The 23,179-nt window shown below is 45.7% G+C and overlaps 1 long non-coding RNA gene across 3 annotated transcripts in view; it reads left to right on the forward strand.

The window, feature by feature from the left end:
* LOC129705312 (uncharacterized) overlaps positions 1 to 21,757 on the forward strand; it is a 51,605-nt gene extending 29,848 nt beyond the window's left edge. For 2 of the 3 annotated variants that reach the window (XR_008724874.1, XR_008724875.1), the window contains 2 exons: positions 18,958 to 19,064; positions 20,826 to 21,757. This is a non-coding gene — a long non-coding RNA (uncharacterized LOC129705312). Of the gene's footprint in view, positions 1 to 18,957; positions 19,065 to 20,539 lie in introns of all 3 variants that reach the window. The other variant, XR_008724876.1, reaches the window with a different exon arrangement.
* Positions 21,758 to 23,179: the final 1,422 nt, after the last annotated feature.

The raw sequence follows: 23,179 nt of genomic DNA on the forward strand, positions 1-23,179 counted from the left end.
TCCTTTTATTCTTAGTCTTGGACAGCATGGACAAGATGGGCCGAATGGCACAGCACAAGAACACGATGCCAGTGCCGACCATGCTGCCAATACTAATTACTCTCATCTTTGAAGGCAAAGTCCTCGAGATTGAAAAGGTAGGCTTCTAGAATCGTTAACTGCCTCATGGTCTCATGTCCTTTAGAGTTTAGTCAGCCATGTCAGAAGGATCAAGATGTGTCCCGATCCAAAACGTCACCTATCCATGTTCTCCAGAGATGCTGCCTGATCTGCTGAGTTACTCCAGCAGTTTGGGTCCTTTTTGCGGATTAACCAGCACCTGCAGTTCTTTGTTTCGACTTTAAGGATCAGGAATGGTTGGGTCCATCGGGACATCTATAATTCAACCAGGGAGTTACATCTTCAGCAGTCTGCGTAACAGTTGGGCATCACTGTAACACTGCAGGATGGTTTAAACATTCTCGTCAGCTTGCCGTTTCACGACTGTAGACTCATGATGCCTTTTGGAAAATGTTCTGTTGGAACTAAAGGACGTGCTTCATGGTTGAACGCACACACACATTGCAAACAAGTTGCTTTACATCACATTTTGCATTCACTCAACATCACTCGCTTATAAAGTCAATTCTATGACCTGACCCTTGACCCATGTCTGTCTCAGTGCTGTTCCTGTTGTTTCTTTATTTTCAAATTCAATACATACCACGTCTGGTGTTACAGAACAATCTCAAGACACAGAAGTTCTGATGCTACAAGCATCTTCAAAGATTTCTCTCGTGTTATCTTGAGTTGGAGCCTCTTACCAAGCAATGTTCAGTAATTCCTCTGTCTAACGTCACCTGCATAGCTTCATCCGCTGCATGTTCATCAGGTTCCACAGAGTACCCGAACAGTTTGTTCCTGTTGAACAAGAAACTGGACTAAAGTTAACTGTGTATAATCAGACTTTCTCCTTTCTATAAGATGAATCACTCCATTCAAATGAACGGGTCTTCAGCCAGTCTTGGTATATGATTGCAATCCCACTCTTACAGTTAATATAGTTGCGTCATGAATTATGAAAGGCATGGATAGAGTGTATGTGGAGAGGATGTTTTCATTAGTGGGAGAGTACAAAGGCCATACAAACCAAAATAAAAGGATGTACCTTTAGAATGGAGATGAGGATGATTTTTTTTAGTCAGAGTGTGGTGAATCTGTGGAATTCATTGTCACAGATGGCTGTGGAGGCCAAGTCAATGGATAATATTAAGGCGGAGATTGAAAGATGCTTGATTAGCAATGGTGTCAGGAGTTATGGGGAGAAGGCAGGAGAATTGGGTTGAAATGATGGATCGAATGGCACAATTCTGCTCCTATAACTTATGAGCTTATGAACATAAAACCATTTTGTGTTGTTCCTTGCTTTTAGACCATCTTCCTTGTAAGGTCCAATTTAGATATAAGGCCCAACTTGTACTTCCTGCTCATCATTCAATGTGTTCTCAGTTGCTCAGAATCTTAGAGTGGGAGAGTCATACAACAGGGAAAAGACCCTTCGACCCAACCCGTCCATGCCAACAAAGATGCCCCATCCAAGCTAGTCCCATTTGCCTCTGTGTATTTAGTCCCCATTCCTCAAAACCTTATCTATCCAAGTACCTGTCCAAAAGTCTTATTAATGTTGTTATTGTACTAATTTCCCATCACTGAATACCCCGTTTCCCTTTTACCCCCCTCTTTCCCCTCCCCCCTTCCATCCATTTCCCACACTTTGGCTTTACGATTCACTCCTCTCCATATCTGACACACTTTTGTTTCCTTTTCACCTCCAGCCCTTGTCACTTATTCTGCCCTTCTGCCAATCTGTCAATCATCCACCTATCACTTGCCAGGCTTTGTCCCAACCCACCCCTTTTCCAGCTTTCTCTTCCCTAAACTACCAGTCTGACGAATGGTCCCAACTAGAAACATTGGCTGTCCATTCCCTCCACACATTGCTGCCTGAATTCCTCCAGCACTTTGTGTTTTGCTCAAGATTCCTGCATCTGCAGTTCCTTGTATCTTTATTTTATTGCCAGCCGTTGCTGTGGCTGCATATTTGAGGTTTAGGTTTATTATTGTCACTGAGGTAGAGTGAAAAGCTTTGTTTTGCATGCTGTCCCCACAGATCTAATATACAATCACGTCAAACTCAATAGATGGAGCATAGGGGATGATCCATAGTGCAGAATATAGTTCTCGGCATTGTAGCGCATCAGTTCCAGAGAACGTCTAATGTCCACAATGGGGTGGAGGTGAATCAGGCAGAACCCCAGCTTATGGAAGGAACATTCAGAAGCCTGATAACGGAGAGGTAGAAACTGTTCCTGAGTCTGGTGGTGCACAATTTCAAGCTTCTGTATCTTCTGTAAGACGGGATCAGGAAGAAGACCGCGGTAGGACAAGTCTTTGATTATGTCGGCTGCTTTTCTGAGGCAGTGTGGTCATAAGGAATAGGAGCAGAATTCGCCCATTCAGCCCATCAGGTGTGAAGTGTAGATGGAGTTGCCCATTAACCCATGCAGTGCCAGACGTAGAGCGACACTTGTGACTGTGATCTGGACCCTATTTGTCACCATTTTTCAAATGTCCTAAAACCAGAACATTTAAGGAAATAATTGTGCATTTCATGAATCATCGTACGAAGCCAGTGGGATTGACAAGGGAGGGTTGGTGTGTTGAACAAAGCCCAAAAATAGATACAACGTATAATTATTGAGGAGCGTGGGAGCTCCTGTAACAGCTGTGAACAATGGCGCACCATATGGTCTGTCACACAGCTTGTCGCTAGCAGGCGGAGGGAAAGTCTCAACGTTTTTCTGCAAAAAATAGACTACCCAAGGTGTAGACTTCAATAGTTACTGCCCGGCACTCTTACCTTTCCTCCCCTCATCCCAGGGTTTGTCTGGCTCTTCAGCTCCATGTTCTGAAAACCTTCCGTGCACCAATCCTTCCGTCTGAAGACGTGGTAGAGCCATGCAGATACTTCAGGCCATGCTGACCAAGTGGTAAACTGGGCTAGTTTTTTATACAGAGGCAGAATCGGTGCCTGGGCCAGGCTACAAGCAGCAATGGTGGTGGAGACTGATACGACAATGACATTTTAGAGGCTTGTAGATAAGCACATAGTGAAATTAGACACAGGTGTAGAATTAGGCCATTCAGCCCATCGGGTCTATTCCGCCATTCAATCATAGCTGATCTATGTTTCTTGCTCAATCCACTTCCCCTGCCTCTCCCTGTAACCAGCTTGTGGATTAGGTGCGCACAGATAAGTGTTGGTCATGGCATCATGTTCGGTACAGATATAGTGTGCTGAAGGGTCTGTTCTTGTGCTGTAGTGTTCGACGTTCTATGTTCCCCTCTCTTAAACTCTTTAGGTCAGGACACTGGGCTGGTCACGCTTGCCTGCACTTGGCCCATATTCCTCTAAATCCTTCCTATCCATATATCCGTCCAAATGTCTTTTGTGGTTTAGTTTAATTTAGCTTAGTTTAGTTTAGTTTAGTTTAGTTTAGTTTAGAGATACAAGGTGGATACAGGCCCTTCGGCCAACCGAGTTTGCGCTGACCAATGATCACCTGTACACTAGTTCTATCCTACACACTAGGGACAATTTACAAAAGCTAATTAACCTACAAACCTGCACGTCTTTGGAATGTGAGAGGGAAGCCACATGGTCACAGGAAGAATGTAGAAATTCCTTACAGCCAGCACCCGATGTCAACAACAAACCAGGGACTCTGGCGCTGTAGGGCAGCAACTCTACCACTGAGCCACCTTGCTGCCCACCATGAAAGTCGTAATTATATCCTCTGGCAGCTTGTTCCAGATGCGAACTACTCTCTGAGTGAAAAGGTTGCCCCTGAGGTCCTTCTTTAATCTCTCTTCTCTCGCCAAGCACCAACTCATGCGTTGACATTCTTGCCGAACCGCAGAAGTCTCAGAAAAATCTATTTGTAGGAATTTATTTCTGCTCCCAATTCACTCAGATGGTGAAATAAAAAGGTTCAATCAAAACTAAATAGTGGGTGTAAAAATTACTACTTGCATTTGAACATTGTTTGCCAGTCATCGATTTGTCCAAACAAGGTCTCATTTTTATTTCCCCTGGAACATGGATTGAAAAACAGAAAATAAATAGCAGGTTGTAGAGGGCAGTGACTCTGGGCTTGTTGTGTTTTGATAGACTCCACAGGGAACTTTACTACTGAATAAAAATATATTCTGCATGTCAAACCTCGTAGAAACTTTCCAATCCTTAAATTGCTTGTTGTGCAAAGGAAAGCATACACCAAACTTCACAAAATAAGTGGAAAGACTTGTCTCACCCCGGTCATTGCTTCTTTTCCCCGCTCCCGTCCGGCAGCTGTACAGATGCTGCTCTAGTGCGCACCACCAGACTCAGGAACACCTTGTTACCCTCTGTTGTCAGGCTTCTGAACGGTCCTTCCACAAGCTAGGTTACTGACCGATTCATCTCTACCCCATTGAGGTCAATGGACTTTGTCTCTGGAATGGGTGCACTACAATGCTGAGAATTATATTCTGCACTCTGTATCTCAATCTGAAGAAGGGTCTCGACCCAAAATGTCATCCATTCCTTCTCTCCAGAGATGCTGCCTGTCCCTCCAGCATTTTGTGTCTATCACTGTATCTTCCCCTTTGCTCTACCTTTTGTACTTCAGTTTGACTTGATTGTATTATGTCCGATTCACCTCTCCCTCATTTTCCCAGATTTGTTCCCTTGGTAGGAGACTCCAAAGCCAAAGGGCATAGGTTTATGGATAGAGGGGAAAGATTTAAAGAAAATCTGGAGAAGCAACTTTTCACACATTGAACGAGCTGTCAGATGAAGTGATGCAATGTTTAAAAGCTGTTTAGACAGGTACACACTTAGGAAAGGTTTAGAGTGCTATGGGTCAAACATGAACAAATGGGATTAGCTTGGATGGGGCATCTTGTTTGACATGGATATGTTGGGTGGAAGAGCCCTGTTTCCATGCTGTGAGACTCCTTGGTTTTAATTCCTCCCCACCATCTAAGCGATCTAAAGTAGGCACTACCTCAAAAAGACAGCCAGCATCAACAGACCTACACTACCCTGGCCACATTTCACTTCTACCACCGGGAAGAAGGTACAGGAGCCTGAGGACTGTGACCTCCAGGTTCAAGAACAGCTTCTTCCCAACAACCATTAGGCCACACCTGGAGTATTTTGTGCAGATTTGGTCCCCTAATTTGAGGAAGGACATTCTTGCTAGTGAGGGAGTGCAGCGTATGTTTACTAGGTTAAATCCCGGGATGGCGGGACTGTCAAATGCTGCAAGAATGGAGCGGCTGGGCTTGTATACTCTGGAGTTTAGAGGGTTGAGAGGGGATCTTATTGAAACATATCAGATTATTAAGGGTCTGGGCATGATAGAGGTTCCCAATGTTGGGGGAGTCCAGAACCAGGGGCCACAGTTTAAGAATAAGGGGTAAGCTATTTAGAATGGAGATGAAGAAACATTTTTTCTCACAGAGAGTTGTGAGTCTGTGGAATTCGCTGCCTCAGAGGGTGGTGGAGGCCGGTTCCCTGGATATTTTCAAGAGAGAGCTAGCTAGGGCTCTTAAAGATAGCGGAGTCAGGGGATATGAGGAGAAGGCAGAAACGGGGTATTGATTGGGGATGATCAGCCATGATCACATTGAATGGGGTGCTGGCTCGAACGGCCGAATGGCCTACTCCTGCACCTATTGCCTATAGTCTATTGAACATGACACAATGCTAAGATCTTGTATGCAGTGTCTTTGAACTATCATGATATTATAATGCTGTTCATTTATTATTGTATTTATGATTATTATATATTTATCTGTGTGCATTTATGGGCCTGTTAAGCCTCAGCAAGTAAGAGTTTCATTGTTCCATTGGCTATACGTGCCAATTAAACACACTTGACTTTTGACTCTTTCTGCAATTTCTAAATCAACAGTTCCACAGCTTCATGGCCACTTTTACTTAGACCTATATTTTTTGTCTCGATTTATTTATTTTAACTCAGTACAGATTTTCAGCAGTCCCTGGTGGGAACTGAACTGAGAAATACTGGACTGTTGCCACTGCTTATTTTTGCAGTGCTCGGTTGAAGTCAAGCAGAGAGAAAAGGAAAAGAGGAGGTGGGGGTTGGGGGGGTGTTGAATGCTTCAATGATGCTGGGTAGGGGATAGGAAGCGGGGGAGGCAGGAGAAGGAAGGTGGTTGAGAGGTCGCGGCCTCTGCTGGAGATCCCGTGTGACCCAGTGTAGATCATGCTGCAGCTCTTTATCTCATGCTGTTCAGGGTGGGTGAGAGGTTTAGTTCAAAGATCAGAGACACGGCACAGAAACAGGCCATTTGGCCCTCTGAGTCCACACTTACAATCGATCACCTGTCTACACTGGTTCTACATTATTCCACTTTTGCATCCATTTCCTACACACTAGGGGCAATTTACAGACGGCCATTTCACCAACATACTCACATGAATTTGAGGTCTGCTGTCGAGCCGGGATCTGCTGTTTCTTGCTTCCGTAATTGTCCGTTGTTGGCTTCTGAAATCTTCCCAACCCCCAGCCTTGTCTTTCAATTGAATGCTATCCATGCCTTCTTTAACAAGGCACCATGATGGATCACTTTCCTCTGGAGTATTTCCTTGTGGAGCACATTTACTGAGGCTTATTCTAAGATCTGGCAGACACGAATTAATCTGTAAGTTCCTCTGCTGGTTGAGAAAGGATCCCTGTTTTTCTCAAGATCCCCGAGCTTAGGCTGACTGGAAGTATGGGGGTTTCATGTTCAGTTTTGGTCACCCTGCATAGGAATGATGTTGTAAAACTGGAATGAGTGCAGAGAAGATTTACGAGGATGTTGCCAGGATTTGAGGGCCTGAGTTATTGGGAGAGACTTAGCAGGCTCAGACTTTATTCCTTGGAGCACAGGAGGATGGGGGGTGATCTTCTAGATGTGTACAAGATCGTGACGGGAATAGATAGGGTGAACGCCCAGTCTTTTACCCAGAGAGGGGAAATCAAGAATCGCAGGATATTGGGTTTAAGGTGAGAGGAAGGATTTAATAGGAAACTGTGGGACAACATTTCACCCAGAGGGTGGTGGGTGTATGAAACGAGCTGCCTGGGGAGGTAGTTGAGGTACTATCACAACATTTAAAGGATATTTTGGCAGATACAGGGATAGGAAAGGTTCAGAGGCTCATGGGTCAAGCAGGCAGGTAGGACTAGTGTAGATAGGGCATCTTGGTCAACATGGGCAAAATGGACCAAAGGGCCTGTTTCCGTGCTGTGTGACGCTAGGACTAACTGGGAGATCCAGCAGGCTGTGGTGGACCAAGGCTTGGTTGACAAAAACGGATCGTGGTGCCAACTGGGCTGAGTTATAAGGTCTAACTCCCACTCTGATAGCAGGACTGTCCTAGTGTAGCAATGTGTCTCCTGTCTGGGACTTACCCAGCAGTGAACTCACCTCCCACACCCTCGGAAAACGCCCGTGATCGGCTCGGGAAGTGGGACGGTGACCGCGGCACATGGAAGCTGAGGGCGGCTGCTGGAGGCGACGGACGTGCGTTTTGTGGTGGTCGTGGGTGGAGGCGGTGTTGTCGGAGACGCCCGCGGGATGTCCTACAGCAGCCGGGCGAGCGAGCGGGTCGACCACAACCTGCGGCAGTTGCACGGAGCTAAAACTAAACCAGAGGGTTTATTATACTCACGTAAGGTGTGATTTGTCTGGATTACTAGCAATAGAAGCTTTTAACTATCTCTCTGCATGTGACGATTAATACACAAAATAACTCACTTATCAAGCAGCTCATAGCAGTGAAAGTATTATCCCTAATGATTTATTTCGCTCTGAATGTCAAAGAAGGTGATATTTTGCCAGGAGAGAGAATGCAAACTGTTTCATTAAAACTCATTATGTCCTGATGTTTGTGCACAAAGATCTGTGCAATAAACAGGAGAAAGCTTTGCTAGTTTATCATCACCAACTGGGTGAATATCAGCGATGTGATGTATATGTACTCTCCAACTCTTCAAGATGCCCTTTGGGCTGAGCTTGGGGTCACCTCTTTGAACATCCCCAGCGTAGGTTATTATTGGAGCGGCATCTTGGCACAGTTGACAGGACCGCTGCCTCACAGCACCAGGGACCCGGGTTCGATCCTGACCTCAGGAGTTCTCTGTGTGGAGTTTGCACATTCTCCCTGTGACCACGTGGGTTTCCTCATATAAACATGATCGTCAAATTAAAGTACAATACAGAGAGCGAAACTGAAGATGCAGAATACAGTTCTTAGCATTGTAGCACATCAGTTCCACAGATAAAGTCCAATTTCCGTAATAGGTTAGAGGTGAATCGGACAGCTCCCTAGCTTATGGAATGACCGTTAAGAAACCTGATAGAGAAGGGGAAGAAGCTGTTCCTGAGTCTGGTGGTACGCGCTTTCAAGCTTCTGAACCTTCTGCTGGACAGGAGCAGGGAGAAGAAGGAATGACTGAGATGGGACAAGGCTTTGATTATGTTGGCTGCTTTCCAGAGGCAGCGTGAAGCGTAGGAGTCAATGGTGAGAAGTCTGGTATGTGTGATTTTTGAATGATCAGATCCACACATAGTAAAGACATACTAATCTACAGGGATGGACTGGGCTACATCTACAACTCTCTGCAATTTCTCATGGTCTTGGGCAAAGATAGATAGATAGATAGATAGATAGATAGATAGATAGATAGATAGATAGATAGATAGATAGATAGATAGATAGATAGATAGATAGATAGATAGATAGATAGATAGATAGATAGATAGATAGATAGATTAGATAGATAGATAGATAGATAGATAGATAGATAGCCTTTTATTGTCATTCAGACAAAGCTGTTTACAAACCAAGCTGTAATGCAACCTGAAGGTAGTCACAACAAGCTGAGGGTCTTGCAGCATCTCTGGAGAAAAGGAATGGATGACGTTTCAGGTTGAGACCCTTCCTAAGACTGAGAGTCAAGGGAAAGGAAAACGATCGATATAGATGGCACTTAGGACAAATGAATGGAAGATATGTAAAAAGCCTCATTAATCAAGAAAATGTGGAGCCCATCATGATGATGGTGAAACTTTATACCTAGTTGGGTGCAGTGAAATTTTTTGTTTTCGCAAAGTACACAAAAGAGTCGCCACAAAGGCTCAGACGAAGTTACAAAAAATAATCATCCCTTCTTCGCCCCTCCTTAGTTCTCAGTGGCTCCCCCACTCTGGGTCTGCCTTTATTCTCGGTGACATGGCCCGTCTACCTTGGCCTGTCTCGACCCGAGGCTCTGTCCTCGTTTTAACTCTGTTTATGGCTCCGACCCGACCTCGTCCTTTGCCCAACTTGACCTCGGGGGTCTGACCCGACCACCTCGCTTCGACCACTCGCTCCATACTAGCTTCTCCGCAGTGGACAGGATACTCCTCTGTGGTCAGACCGTGGTCAGCAAGTTGGACTTGCTTGCCAGGAATGTCCCATCCTGCTGCTCACTGGGCATGTCCCATCCCGCTGGTCTATTGTCGGCTGTGAGATGGCTCTACATCACCGTGTTGCCCTTCAGCACCAGTGATGGGGATTGGGACATGTACACCACCAAGCTTCCTGAAGTCAATGGCCAGCTCCTTTGTCATGTGGAGGGTAATGGGGCATTACTTGGAACTGGATAATTCAATGATGATACCATTGAGTTGTAAGCTACCCCAAGTGGAATATGAGACTCCTCCAGTTTGCGTGTGGCGTCACTCTGGCAATGGAGTAATGCTGTTCACCAGGCTGCTCTATTGCACCATCAGGTGGCTGGTCAAAGAATAGCAGCAGGAGAGCCTCAGGTTTACTGTGTGATTACTTCCAATTAATGTTGCAGGAAACAGAGGTGAGAGGGGCAAAGTATAAATATGTGCGAAGCAAGTTTTTAACAAAGAGGTGGGTGCCTGGAACACGCTGAAGGCAGATACAGCAAGCATGTAAGAGGCTTTTGGATAGGTACATGGATATGCAGGGAATGGAGGGATATGGATCATGTGCAGGCAGATAAGAGTTGGTCTTGCCATCATGTTCAGCGCAGACATTATAGGCCAAAGGACCTGTTCCTGTGCTGTACGATTCTGTTTTATGTTCTATGTTCTAAATGCAGGCAAATGGGACTCGCTTAGGTGGGGCATCTTGGTCGGCATGGACGAGTTGGGCCGCATGGCCTGTTTATGTACTATATGATTCTATGACTTTACTTAACCTACAAAGCCACATGTCTTTGGGCTGTGGGAGGAAAGTGGGGCTCCTGGAGGAAACACATGCAAAGTGAACTTGCAAACTCCACACACACAGTGCACAATCGGACACAGAGTGCTGGAGAAACCCTGTCTTGTGAAAAAATAAAATGGGGAAGGCGGCTCAACCATGGCTAACGAGGGAATAGTGTTAAATCCAAGGAGGCATATATATTGGCTGGAGGAAGCAGCAAACTGGAGGACTGGGAGATTTAGAATTCAACAGAGGAGGACAAAGGGGTTAATTAACAGGGGGAAAATAGAGCATGAAAGAAAGCTTGCAGGGAATATAAAAACTGACTATAACAGCTTCTTTAGATATGTGAAGAGGAAAAGATTAGTGAAGACAAATGTAGAAACAGGTGAATTTAGAATGGGAAACAAGGAAATGGCAGACTAGTTAAATAAGTACTTTGGTTCTGTCTTCACTAAGGAAGACACAAACAATCTCCAAGAAATACTAGGGGACTAGTGGGAGGGAGGAACTGAAGGGAATCCACATTAGTCAAGAAATGGTGTTTGGCAAACTGTTGGGACTGAAGGGAGATAAATCCCCAGGGCCTGATGGTCTGCATCCTCAAGGAGGTGGCCCTAGAAATCGTGGATGCATTCGTAATCATTTTCCAATGTTCTATAGACTGGATCCGTTCCTGTGGACTGGAGGGTAGCTAATGTAACCCTACTTTTTAAGAAAGGAGGGGGAGAGAAAACGGGGTATTATAGACCAGTTAGATTTACATCGGTAGTGGGGAAGATAGAAACATAGAAACATAGAAAATAGTTGCAGCAGGAGGCCATTAAGTCCTTTGAGCCAGCACCATCATTCATTGTGATCATCGCTGATCATCCACAATCAGTAACCCGTGCCTGCTTTCTCCCCATATCCCTTGATTCCACTAGCCCCTGGAGCTCTATCTAACTCTCTTTTAAATCCATCCAGTGAATTGGCCTCTACTGACTTCTGTGGCAGAGAATTCCACAAATTCACAACTCTCTGGGTGAAAAGGTTTTTTCTCATCTCAATTTTAAATCGCCTCCTCTTTGTTCTTAGACTGTGGCCCTGGTTCTGGACTCCCCCAACATTGGGAAAAAATTCCTGCATCTAGCTTGTCAAGTCCTTTTATAATTTTATATGTTGAATATTGAATGGCGGTGCTAGCTTGAAGGGCCGAATGGCCTACTCCTGCACCTATTTTCTATGTTTCTATTTGTTTCTAACTCAGCGGGTCAGGCAGTATCTCTGGAGAAGATGGATAGGCGATGTTTTGGGTTGGGATCCTGAAGAAAGGTCCCGACTTGAAACAACACCTATTCATGTTCTCCAGAGATGCTGCCTGACCCGCTGAGTCACTCCAGTACTTTGTGTCCTTTTTTATATACTAGCATCTGCAGTTCCTTGATTCTACAACTCACAGTTGGCCTTGGCTTCATGCTTGGCACAGACATTGTGGTCCGAAGAGCCTGTTTCTGCACTGTACTGATCTCCAACAACACATTTATCCATTATAAAACACAATGACCAGAGGTCAATTGGAGCACAGTGAACAATTTAGGGCATTGAACATTACAAAAACCACATCAGGACTTTGGGTGCGATGGCGGTGCATGGCGGTCAGTGACTCTGGGTGGGCGGAGGGACCAGCCCGTCCCACACCTCTGCTCCACCCGACCCACAGCCCGTCACAGTGCGGCCTCATGGGGGAGACGAGGCGGAGGGCGGCTGTGGCCGTGGGAGAGTGGGGGCTGTCCCGAGGGATGCACTCCTTCAGCCGCTCACAACTTGGTGCTCGGGTTCAGAGTGTCCAGTCACCTATGGCTTGTGTGGGAAAATGACCCCCACCCTCCCGTCTCCATCAGCCAGTGATGTGATGGACGCGGGGATCTGGACCAATCACTGACAAGTCCCGCCCCCCGGCAACGTCATGTCTGTTATTTGACTATTCGGCAGAGAGGCCTTTCAGTGAGTTGGCTTGTAGGCGACACAGACTTTCGGTGAGTTGGTGTTTCGGCAGAGTGGCCTTTCGGTGAGTTTGCTTTTAGGCATCCCACCCTTTCTGTTAGTTGGCGTTTCGGCTTCGTACGCTTTCGGTTATTTGGCGTTTCGGCTTGGTTTCCGTTCGGTTATTTAGCCTCCACTTCTTTGCTTTGGCTTCTCGTCCTTCGACGCCACATCCACACACGGTTGCGACTGTACGCTGGCACACTGTCTGTCTGTGACTGTTGCATTGCTGAACTCCACAATGTGCTCCTGTGCAATAAGGATGCCACTATGAACACAGAGCAGGCAGGCAGAAGGTCCACGTTTTACAGATACACTGCATACCTGCAGCAGGAGAGGTACAGCGTTCTGGCCAGCGAGCAGAGCGCTGGGAGAAAGGCAGGAACAGGGGCAAAGATCTGAAAAGCGGATGGGATTTGGAGACGGAGGCATCTGGGGGGCTGGTAGACTGGAGGCAAGAGTGGACCCAGGGAGGCTCTAATCAATGACCACAAATGCACACCAACGCCTATACTTTCTTAGAAGGCTGAAAATGTTCGGCATGTCTCACCAACTTCTACAGATGTACCAAATAAAGCATTTCATCAGGATGTATCACAGCATGGTTTGGGAACAGCTCCATCCAAGACCGTGGTGTGCTCAGTCCGCTCCTCTACGCCCTATACACACATGACTGCTTACCCCATCACACCGCAAATAGGATCATAAAATTTGCGAACGATACAACCGTGGTGGGGCTCATCTCAAATGGGAACGAGGTCGCCTATAGAGAGGAGGTGTACAGACTTTCTGAGTGGTGTGCTCACAACAATCTCTCCCTGAACACTAAAAAGACAAAGGAGATCATCACTGATTTCAGGCGACATAGAGTGGAGCTCAGGCCACTGGAGATAGGGGGCGAGGAGGTGGAGAGGGTGCCTAGTTTTAAATTTCTGGGGATCAACATCAGTGAGGATCTTAAATGGTCTGTGAACTCTGCTGTAGTTGTAAAAAAGGCGCAGCAGAAACTTTACTTCCTCAGAACACTGAGGAAGGCCCATCTGTCTGCTAAACTGCTGGAGTCTTTCTACCGCTGTTCGGCAGAAAGCATGCTGACTTACTGCATAACTGCCTGGTTTGGGAACTGTTCAGCAGTTGACAGAGCAGCTCTCCAGAGGGTGATAAAAACTGCCCAGGGTATCATTGGACTCCCCCTGCCCCCTCTGAAGGACATTTACCACTCCAGATGCCGCAACAGGACCTGTAATATCGTGAAAGACATTACACATCCTTGTCACCACCTTTTCACACTGCTGCCCTCAGGTAAAAGGTACAGGTCGCTAAAGTCACGCACTGCCAGACTCAAGAACAGCTTTTACCCATCAGCAATCTTGGAACTGAACTCTGTCTCGGGAGCGGGTTATGGGGAAGGAGGGGGGGGTGGAAGACTGTGTTAATTTATTTAAACGTGAATCCATGGGTGGGTTTGGGGAGGGAGGGAGTGTAAAAAGTATGAGTTTGTGAATGTTTGAAGTTCTTTTAAATGGAGAGACACAGTAATCTCGTTGTATGTGACACATGCAATGACAGTAAAGCATTCTGATTCTGATTCTGAAGAAATTGCAGAGAATTGTGAATGCAGCCCAGACCATCACCCAAACCAACCTCCCTTCCATTGACTCCATTTACACCTCACGCTACCTCGGCAAGGCCAGCAGCATATTCAAGGACCAGCCTCACCCTGGGCACTCTCACTTATCCCCTCTCGCATCAGGCAAGAGGTACAGAAGTGTGAAAATGCAGACCTGCAGATTCAGAGACAGTTTCTTCCCAGCTGTTATCAGGCAACTGAACTGTCCTGTCACCAGATAGAATGCGGTCCTCACCTCCCATCTACCTCATTGGAGACCTTCAGATTATCTTTAATCGGACATAACTGGACTTTATCTTGCACTAAACGTTGTTCCCTTTATCCTGTATCTGTACACCGTGAATGTTTCAATTGTAATCGTATATTGTCTTTCCGCTGACTGGTTAGCAGGAAACAAAAGCTTTCACTGCATCTCGATACACTTGACAATAAACTAAACAAAACTAAAATTCTACATGAATTCAATGGCTTCGTGAGAATGTTCAGAGCAACCTCAGGTCACCTCTGGAAAAGCCTCCAGCTCTTCAAATTAAGTCATATCATCCAGCGCTGAATAAATATCCACAACATTTACCTGGGAATAAATGGCATTGGCGTGATCACCTGAAGCAGTTTCCTGCTCAGAATGTTCACTAAACTGCGGTGGAAAGTTTTGTTTAGAGTTGTAAAGTTTGGTAGAGGAAAGAACTGCAGATGCTCGTTTAAATCAAAAACAGACACAAAATGCTGGAGTAACTCAGCAGGGAAGGCAATGTCTCTGGAGAGAAGGGTTGGGTGTTCAACCTCTCATTGTTCAGATCTTTGCCCCCATTCCTTCTCTCCAGAGATGCTGTCTGGCACGGACTCGGTGGGCTGAAGAGCCTGTGTCCGCGCTGTATCTCTAAAAGATGTTACTGCTTTGTAGAACTTTGGTTAGGTTGCATTTGGAGTATTGTTTGCAATCCTGGTTGCCTCATTACAGGAAGCATGTGGATGCTTTGGAGAGGGTGTAGAGGAGGTTTACTGGAATGCTGAAAAAAATGCTGGTTTACCAAAAGAAAACAGTGCTGGAGTAATTCAGTGAGGTCGGCAAGAAATCTGGAGAAGATGGATCAATGACATTTTGGGTAGTAATGCTTCTTCAGACTGTGACCCAACTTGAAACATCACTTATCTATGTTCTCCAGAGATGCTGTATGACCTGCTGAGTTACTCCAGCACTTTGTGTCTTCTTTACCAGACTGTCTGGATTAGCGGGTATTAGTTACAGGGAGTGGTTTGACAAACTTGGATTGTTTTCTCTGGCAGAGGTTGAGGGGAGAACTGATAGAAATATTTAAAATAATGAGAGTTATAGATAGGGTAGACAGTCAGAACCTTTTAACAAATGCTAAAATATCAAATGCCTCAGGGCGTAGAACACAGAACAATACCGCACTAGAACAGGCCCTTCGGCCCACATTGTCCGTGCTGAATATGGTACCAGATGTTTAATCTGATAGGGGCAAAGTTTAAAGGAGATATTCGGGGCGTGGTTTTTTTAAACAGATGGCGGTGGGTGTCTGGAACCTGCTGCAAGGGGTGGTGGTGGAGGCAGATGCGATAGTGTTATTTAAGGGACTTTTGGCAGAGCACGTGGATATGCAGGGAATGGAGGGATATGGGTGCTGTACCGGCAGATAGCAGTGGGTCTTGGCATCATGTTCAGCACAGGAATTGTGGCCGAAGGACCTGTTCTATGGTTTATGTTGGCGCGTCTATTGGCTGGAAATCAGGAAGCAACTCTGGTCAAGCTGAATAGCATTCCTCGCCTCCAAATAAAAACCAGCTGCGGTCCATAAATATTCGTAGCAGCTCCCTGCATGAAGAAAAGAACGACACGGTTTTGAACTATAATGAGGTGAAACAGATATTAACTTCAACAGCTCCGTACTGTGGACAGAAACACTTAGATCGGCTGAGATCAATACTTCAGAAGGACCGTAATGGATCCTTATTATCTTTTAATCTTTGCCAGGCTGAGTTAAGAGGCTGTCAGTAATTAGGGTGGGTGTTTGCTTGTGAGTGACCTTGGACTCAATTTATTATTGGACCTTTTTCATCTTCCCTCTAAATGATAATGTGTGAGTATCCCATCGTGGCTTTATTAAAATGGAAGAGGTGACATTGTACCTGGTTATGAATGATACGTGTCTTCTGTGTGACTCACAGCCCATTGGTATGCCAGGTCTAAGAGAGCAATGCCGTGACCTTACCTGTCAGTCCCCGTTTGTTCGGCAGGTGACAAGCCTGCAGAAGAGGCTGCAAGCATCGCAGGAAAACTGCCTTGTGCTCTCTCTGTCTCTCTCTGTCTCTCTCTCTCTGTCTGTCTGTCTCTCTCTCTCTGTCTCTCTCTCTCTCCCTCTTTCTCAAGAGTCATCACGAGTGTTTTATTGTCATATGTTCCAGATAGAACAATGAAATTCTCGCTACCACACAACAGAATATGTAAACATAGTACACCCTAAACATTATAATAAATGAGAGAGAAAAAAAAGTTCAGTGTATATACTGTATGTACACATACTCACAAGTACACACAGATATACTGTATATATATAATATATATATACCTATACGTATATGTATATACACATACACACATACATACATACCCTCCCTCTTTCTCTCTCCCTCTCCCTCTCTCCCTAGCCCTCATTTCCTCACCATCTCTCCCTCTCTCCCCCCCCTCTCTCTCTCTATCTCCTCACACCGGAGGAGTGAACCTCCAAGACACGAGACAAGCGTTGCACATTGTTCTGAATGTTGTGCCTAACCTCCCTTGCATTATCCCTGCACTAGAGATCCTAGCCATTGTTTTAAAGGTATAGAGAAACAGGAAGCATGTAAGTCAAGAGTGTTTACGTGTCATATGTACCAGATACAGAATAGTGAATTTTTTACTTGCTGCAGATGGAATTGAATTTACAGACCTACTAATACAACACAACAAATAAATATACAATAATCAAGAATACAATGAATTAATAATCAGTAATACAAGGCAGCCCCACCATTATACTGCAGTCACGTTTCCATGCTGTATGACTCTGACGTCTTGACACGAAACATCACCTATCCATGTCCTCCAGAGATGCTGCCTGACCCGCTAAGTTACTCCAGCACTTTGTATCTTTTTTTTGTAAACCAGCATCTGCAGTTCCTTGTGTCAATGACTCCATGACTCTTACAACAAAGGAAGGTATGGTCTCTGTAAGCTGAAGCAACGGATACCAACAGGAGGGCAATTAAACTCGGGGGCAATGAGGGAGGGGTTGTTTTAGTGTAGGGTCAGTTATCAGAAACAGCCATTATACGAGGCCTTGAGAGTGCATGTGGATGGCTGCTATGGAGAGGAGATGGCTGTCCATCTCTTTGCAGAGAGCGTATTTGTGAAGAGAGTCTGGAGAATAATGCGAGGGTCTTTGTCATGGTTCATCCCGACCAGCTCTGTAACAGAGGACACTCTGGTTTACGGGCTGCTCCCAGGGACACATTCGGAGACGGACATCAAGCGTTGCTGGAAGGTCATCAACTCGTTGGTGAAAGACGCTCTTTGGTCTGCCCAAACCTTCAATGATTCAATGATTTAATCATTCAATGATACTTTATTGTCACATGTACCTTGGTACAGCGAAATTCTTTGTTATACAATATACAAAATCCACAAATGAGTCGCCACGTTTCTGGTGCTGACAAAGTTAAAGTTACGCAGCAGTTTGGCTAGATCATAAGATCATAAGATCATTGGCTAGATCATAAGATCACAAGATAGGAGCAGAATTAGGTTATTCGGCCCATCAAGTCTACTCTGCCATTCAATCATGGCTGATCTATCTCTCTCTCCTAAACCCATTCTCCTGCCTTCTCCACATAACCTCTGACACACATCAAGATCAAACATCTATCTACCTCTGCCTTAGATATATCCACTAACGGCCTCCATAGCCTTCTGTGGGAAAGAATTCCACAGATTCTTCACCTTTTGACTAAAGAAATTCCTTCTCATCTCCTTCCTAAAAGAACGTCCTTTAATTCTGAGGCTATGACCTCTAATCCACGAGACTCTCCCAATAGTGGAAACATCCTCTCCACATCCTCTCTATCTTGGGTGTAAACCAGCATCTGCAGTTCCCTCCTATTCGTTAGACTTGCTGATCTCCCAGCCGGGGGAGTTGTCCGATGGGAAATGCTGCCGACTGGCCCATTCCAGATACGAGACAGCGGAGCGAGAAAATCCATCCCGGGAGCCTGGTGTGGAGGCTGGAGGCGAGCCAGACTCATTATGCCTGTACAAAGCATTGTCATTCATGAAGTACTTGGGGTCTGGGTGCCTCCGGTAATTGGAACCAAATTAATTCAGAGCCGGTGTCAGTCAGGGACGTGACAATCAGGGAGCAATGTGGGTCAAATGCAGACGAGTGAATGAAGTGACGTAGGGACAGACAGACAGACAGCCTCAAACCTCACCGAGAGTTTGTAGACACAAGGAACTGCAGATGCCAATTTTTGAAAACATACATCGTTTTTCTTAATAGAAATAAGATGCTGGAGTAACTCAGTGGGTCAGGCAGTATCTCTGGAAAAAATGCATAGGTGATGTTTCAGGTCAGGACCCTTCTTCAGATTTTTATTTGCAAATAAAAGCTTTTTACTGTACCTCAGTACACTGGACAATAGTAAACAAAATTATACCGAAATAAAATAAATTAAAAAAGACAAAGTGCTAGAGTGACTCAGCAGGTCAGGCAGCATCTTTGGAGAACATGGATAGGTGATGTTTTAGTTTGAGACCCTTTCTTCACACCCATGTTCTCCAGAATTACTCCAGTACTTTGTCCCCTATTGTGTATAGGCAACTTTACAGGGCGTGTTTTGTGTCTGAAAAAGGCTTTCAACTCAAAACATAGCTGCCTGACCAGCTGAGTTACTCCAGTACTCTGTGTCTTTTTTTTCCTCACAGAGATTTTACCTTGATCCAGTTAACATCCTGTCTTGAAGACCATCATCAACTCAGTGAAAGAGGCTCTTCGACCTGTTTGTCTCCCAGCAGAGCGAGGTGTCCGTCAGGTAATATTGTCGACTGGCCTGCACTAGACTGCAGGAGTATGTGCTGGGGGATGCATTGAAGCTTGGTGCAGCCAACGCCAAGGCTCTGTGGGGGACGACCACAGTCTAGCGTCCTTCTGCTGCTGGACATTAAGGGGCAGAGTCTGGTGGGGACACCCCTCAAACAAAGGAAGGACAAAGAACAAAGGACAAAGGGCATTTATTGTCACATACACCAAATGGTGTAATGAAATTTGTCTTGCCATGCAGCACACAGATAAAGATTAAACATAACATTAAAGAAATTAAAGAAAGGGGAAGAAAATTGTTCGGCACGGACTTGTAAGGCCGAGATGGCCTGTTTCCGTGCTGTAATTGTTATATGGTTATATGTTATATGGTTAAATTTAACAATAAACATAAAAATAACCCCCACAATGGTACCCACTGTGGGGGAAGGCACAATGTCCAGTCCCCATCCCCAGTTCACCCATAGTCGGGCCTATTGGGGCCTCAGCAGTCGCCTCTATGGAGGCCCACTGTTCCAGGCCATTCTCGCCGGGTGATGTAGCTCCAGCGTCGGGAGAATCCTCACAGCGGCCTGGGAACCCTGGAACAGCCGCTTCCATACTGGAGGCCGCGGCTTCCGAAGCCAACAAGGTCGCGCTGGATGGAGCTCCACAACTGGCGATCTCGGCGAGAGATCCCAGGCTGCCGATGTTAGGTTCAGCGCCGCTGCCCGCGGCTGGCCGCTCCACAGTCCTGCAGCTCCGCGATGTTCACCTGCGGTCTCAGCATTCCTGAGCTCCAGCGCGGCGACCCGGGCAAGGCATCGCCCGCTCCGTTCCGCGATAGCGCTCCAGCGCTGTGCCGCCGCTGAAGCCGAGGTTCTGGGCGGTCTCCCCAGGAAACGCCACTCCAGGCCCGCTGGTAGGCCGCGAGGACGGGTCGACAGTGCAGCCCGGAGAAAAGCCGCCTCTCCGACCAGGTAGGGGCCCTGAAAAGTAGTTTCCCCATCCCCCCCCCCCCCCCCCACATAAAAAAAAGGCTAGAACTCCTAAAAACAAAACACTCAACTAACTAAAAATAAGAAAGAAGATGAAAAACAGACAGCTGCAGGCTGGGCAGCCATACCACACAGTACATGAATGGCAAGGGTGTTTTGTGTAAGAAAAATAGGAGGTGCTAACACTACTGAGTATGACAATAGCAATAACAAATGTAAATACACTAAGAATGTATTAGGAGTTTCATGATTTTAATTTGTCTATATATTTTATTATGAATAAAGTTTATTTTTGCAAAATAATGTATCCTGTTAATATTCTATTTGATAACGATTTTTTTGCACCGTACTATCCTCAAAACAAATTAGAAATCAAATAAAAAATAATATTGACCATGTAATTAATTTTGTTTTGGAGATGTCTGATTTGACTCGTTTTTGATGACACAAGCAGCTTTTTGGAATTTTTTTTTTGTCTCTCTTGAATCAGTAATCTAATGCCTTTGAGGTACTCTGCCGGACGATTCCAAGATTGAACAGGGGAACAAGTTCTTGCTGGCGAGAGTATTGACATGCCACGCAAAGTTGGGCAGAAAAATGTGAGACAGTTCGGATCGAAAAGTGGAACAAGTCCTAATCATTGGCCGGTACTCAAGTACACTGGCAAGATCAGAATTCATTACCCATCGTTAATTGCCCCAAAATACAATCATGAAGAAAGCCCATTTTTTTGGGAAGATCAGTATGTCATTGAATTCTCTATTAAATCTCTACAGGGACACAGTAGAGAGCACGCTGTCTGGCTGCATTATGGCTTGGTTCAGCAACTCGAAAGCCCAGGAACAAAGGAGATGAAAGAGGGTGGTTTGCACTGGCCAGTCCATCACAGGTACTGACCTCCCCATCATCGAAGGGATCTACAGGAGGCACTGCCTCAAAAAGGAAGCCAGCATCATTAGAGACCCACACCACCCTGGCCACGCTCTCATTTCACTCCTGCCATCGGGAAGAAGCCACAGGAGGCTGAGAACTGTGACCACCAGGTTCAAGAATCACTTCTTCCCAACAGACATCAGACTCTTGAACATTATAATAGCTAAACTATGAACCATGCATTAATTTTCATTACACTAAGGACTTCAAGAGTTTTGCTTTGGTATTGTGGGTATTAATGTATTTGTCATATTGACAGCATTAAGATGAGAGGGCAAAGTTCAAGGAGATTTGTCGGGCAGGTTTTTTACACAGAGGGTAGTGAATGCCCGGAATTTACTGCCAGAGTGGTGGTGGAGGCAGATGTACAATAGTGCCTTTTAAGACACTTTTGGATGGAATGGATTTAACATCGAGTAAATGGGGAGATATTGATTATGAGAAGACAGATAACAGTTGGTCATTAGAGTTTACTTAGTTTAGTTTATTGTCAAGTGCACCGAGGTACAGTGAAAATCTTTTTTTGTTGCGTTCCATCAAATCAGCGGAACGACTACACTTTGGCGAGACGAGTCAGTTGAGTAAAATAGAATTCTTTATTTTAAACAAAAAAAAAGCGTTTAACTCAACCGCGTTCTGGGTCATCCAAATAACACGAAGCTCCTTCTACTTGGGTGGAGCTTGACTAACTGATGATCCAAAAACCCGCGATGCCGTGACGGCGCCAGCCAATAGCGAGGGTTCGTATTGCCCCAACCACCACTAGGTGCTGCCACAGTACATGTTTATAGAAACATAGAAAAATAGAAATTAGGTGCAGGAGTAGGCCATTTGGCCCTTCGAGCCTGCACCGCCATTCAATATGATCATGGCTGATCATCCAACATGGCGGTGCAGGCTCGAAGGGCCGAATGGCCTACTCCTGCACCTAATTTCTATGTTTCTATGTTTTTAACTCAGTATCCCATACCTGCCTTCTCTCCATACCCTCTGATCCCCTTAGCCACAAGGGCCACATCTAACTCCCTCTTAACTATAGCCAATGAACTGGCCTCAACTACCCTCTGTGGCAGAGAGTTCCAGATATTCACCACTCTCTGTGTGAAAAAAGTTTTTCTCATCCCGGTTTTAAAGGATTTCCCCCTTTATCCTTAAGCTGTGACCCCTTGTCCTGGACTTCCCCAACATCGGGAACAATCTTCCTGCATCTAGCCTGTCCAACCCCTTAAGAATTTTGTAAGTTTCTATAAGATCCCCTCTCAATCTCCTAAATTCTAGAGAGTATAAACCAAGTCTATCCAGTCTTTCTTCATAAGACAGTCCTGACATCCCAGGAATCAGTCTGGTGAACCTTCTCTGCACTCCCTCTATGGCAATAATGTCCTTCCTCAGATTTGGAGACCAAAACTGGACGCAATACTCCAGGTGTGGTCTCACCAAGACCCTGTACAACTGCAGTAGAACCTCTCTGCTACTATACTCAAATCCTTTTGCTATGAAAGCTAACATACCATTCGCTTTCTTTACTGCCTGCTGCACCTGCATGCCTACTTTCAATGACTGGTGTACCATGACACCCAGGTCTCGCTGCATCTCCCCTTTTCCTAATCGGCCACCATTTAGGTAATAGTCTGCTTTCCTGTTTTTGCCACCAAAATGGATAACCTCACATTTATCCACATTATACTGCATCTGCCAAACATTTGCACACTCACCCAGCCTATCCAAGTCACCTTGCAGTCTCCTAGCATCCTCCTCACAGCTAACACTGCCCCCCAGCTTAGTGTCATACGCAAACTTGGAGATATTGCCTTCAATTCCCTCATCCAGATCATTAATATATATTGTAAATAGCTGGGGTCCCAGCACTGAGCCTTGTGGTAGCCCACTAGTCACTGCCCGCCATTGTGAAAAGGACCCGTTTACTCCTACTCTTTGCTTATAATCAAGCCATCCACAGTAGACAGGGACAAAGTCACTCTAGTCCTCACCTTTCAACCCATCAGCCATCGCATACAACAAATAGTCCTCTGACATTTTCGCCACCTCCAACAGGTTCCCACCACTAGCCACATCTTCCCATCCCCATCCCTTTCCGCTTTCCATAGAGACTGTTCCCTCCGCAACTCCCTGGTTAACTCATTCCTTCCCACTCAAACCACCGCCTCCACAGTTACCTTCCCCTGTAACCCCAGGA

Source organism: Leucoraja erinacea, chromosome 17, assembly GCF_028641065.1.
Source record: "Leucoraja erinacea ecotype New England chromosome 17, Leri_hhj_1, whole genome shotgun sequence".
Lineage (NCBI taxonomy): Eukaryota > Metazoa > Chordata > Chondrichthyes > Rajiformes > Rajidae > Leucoraja > Leucoraja erinaceus.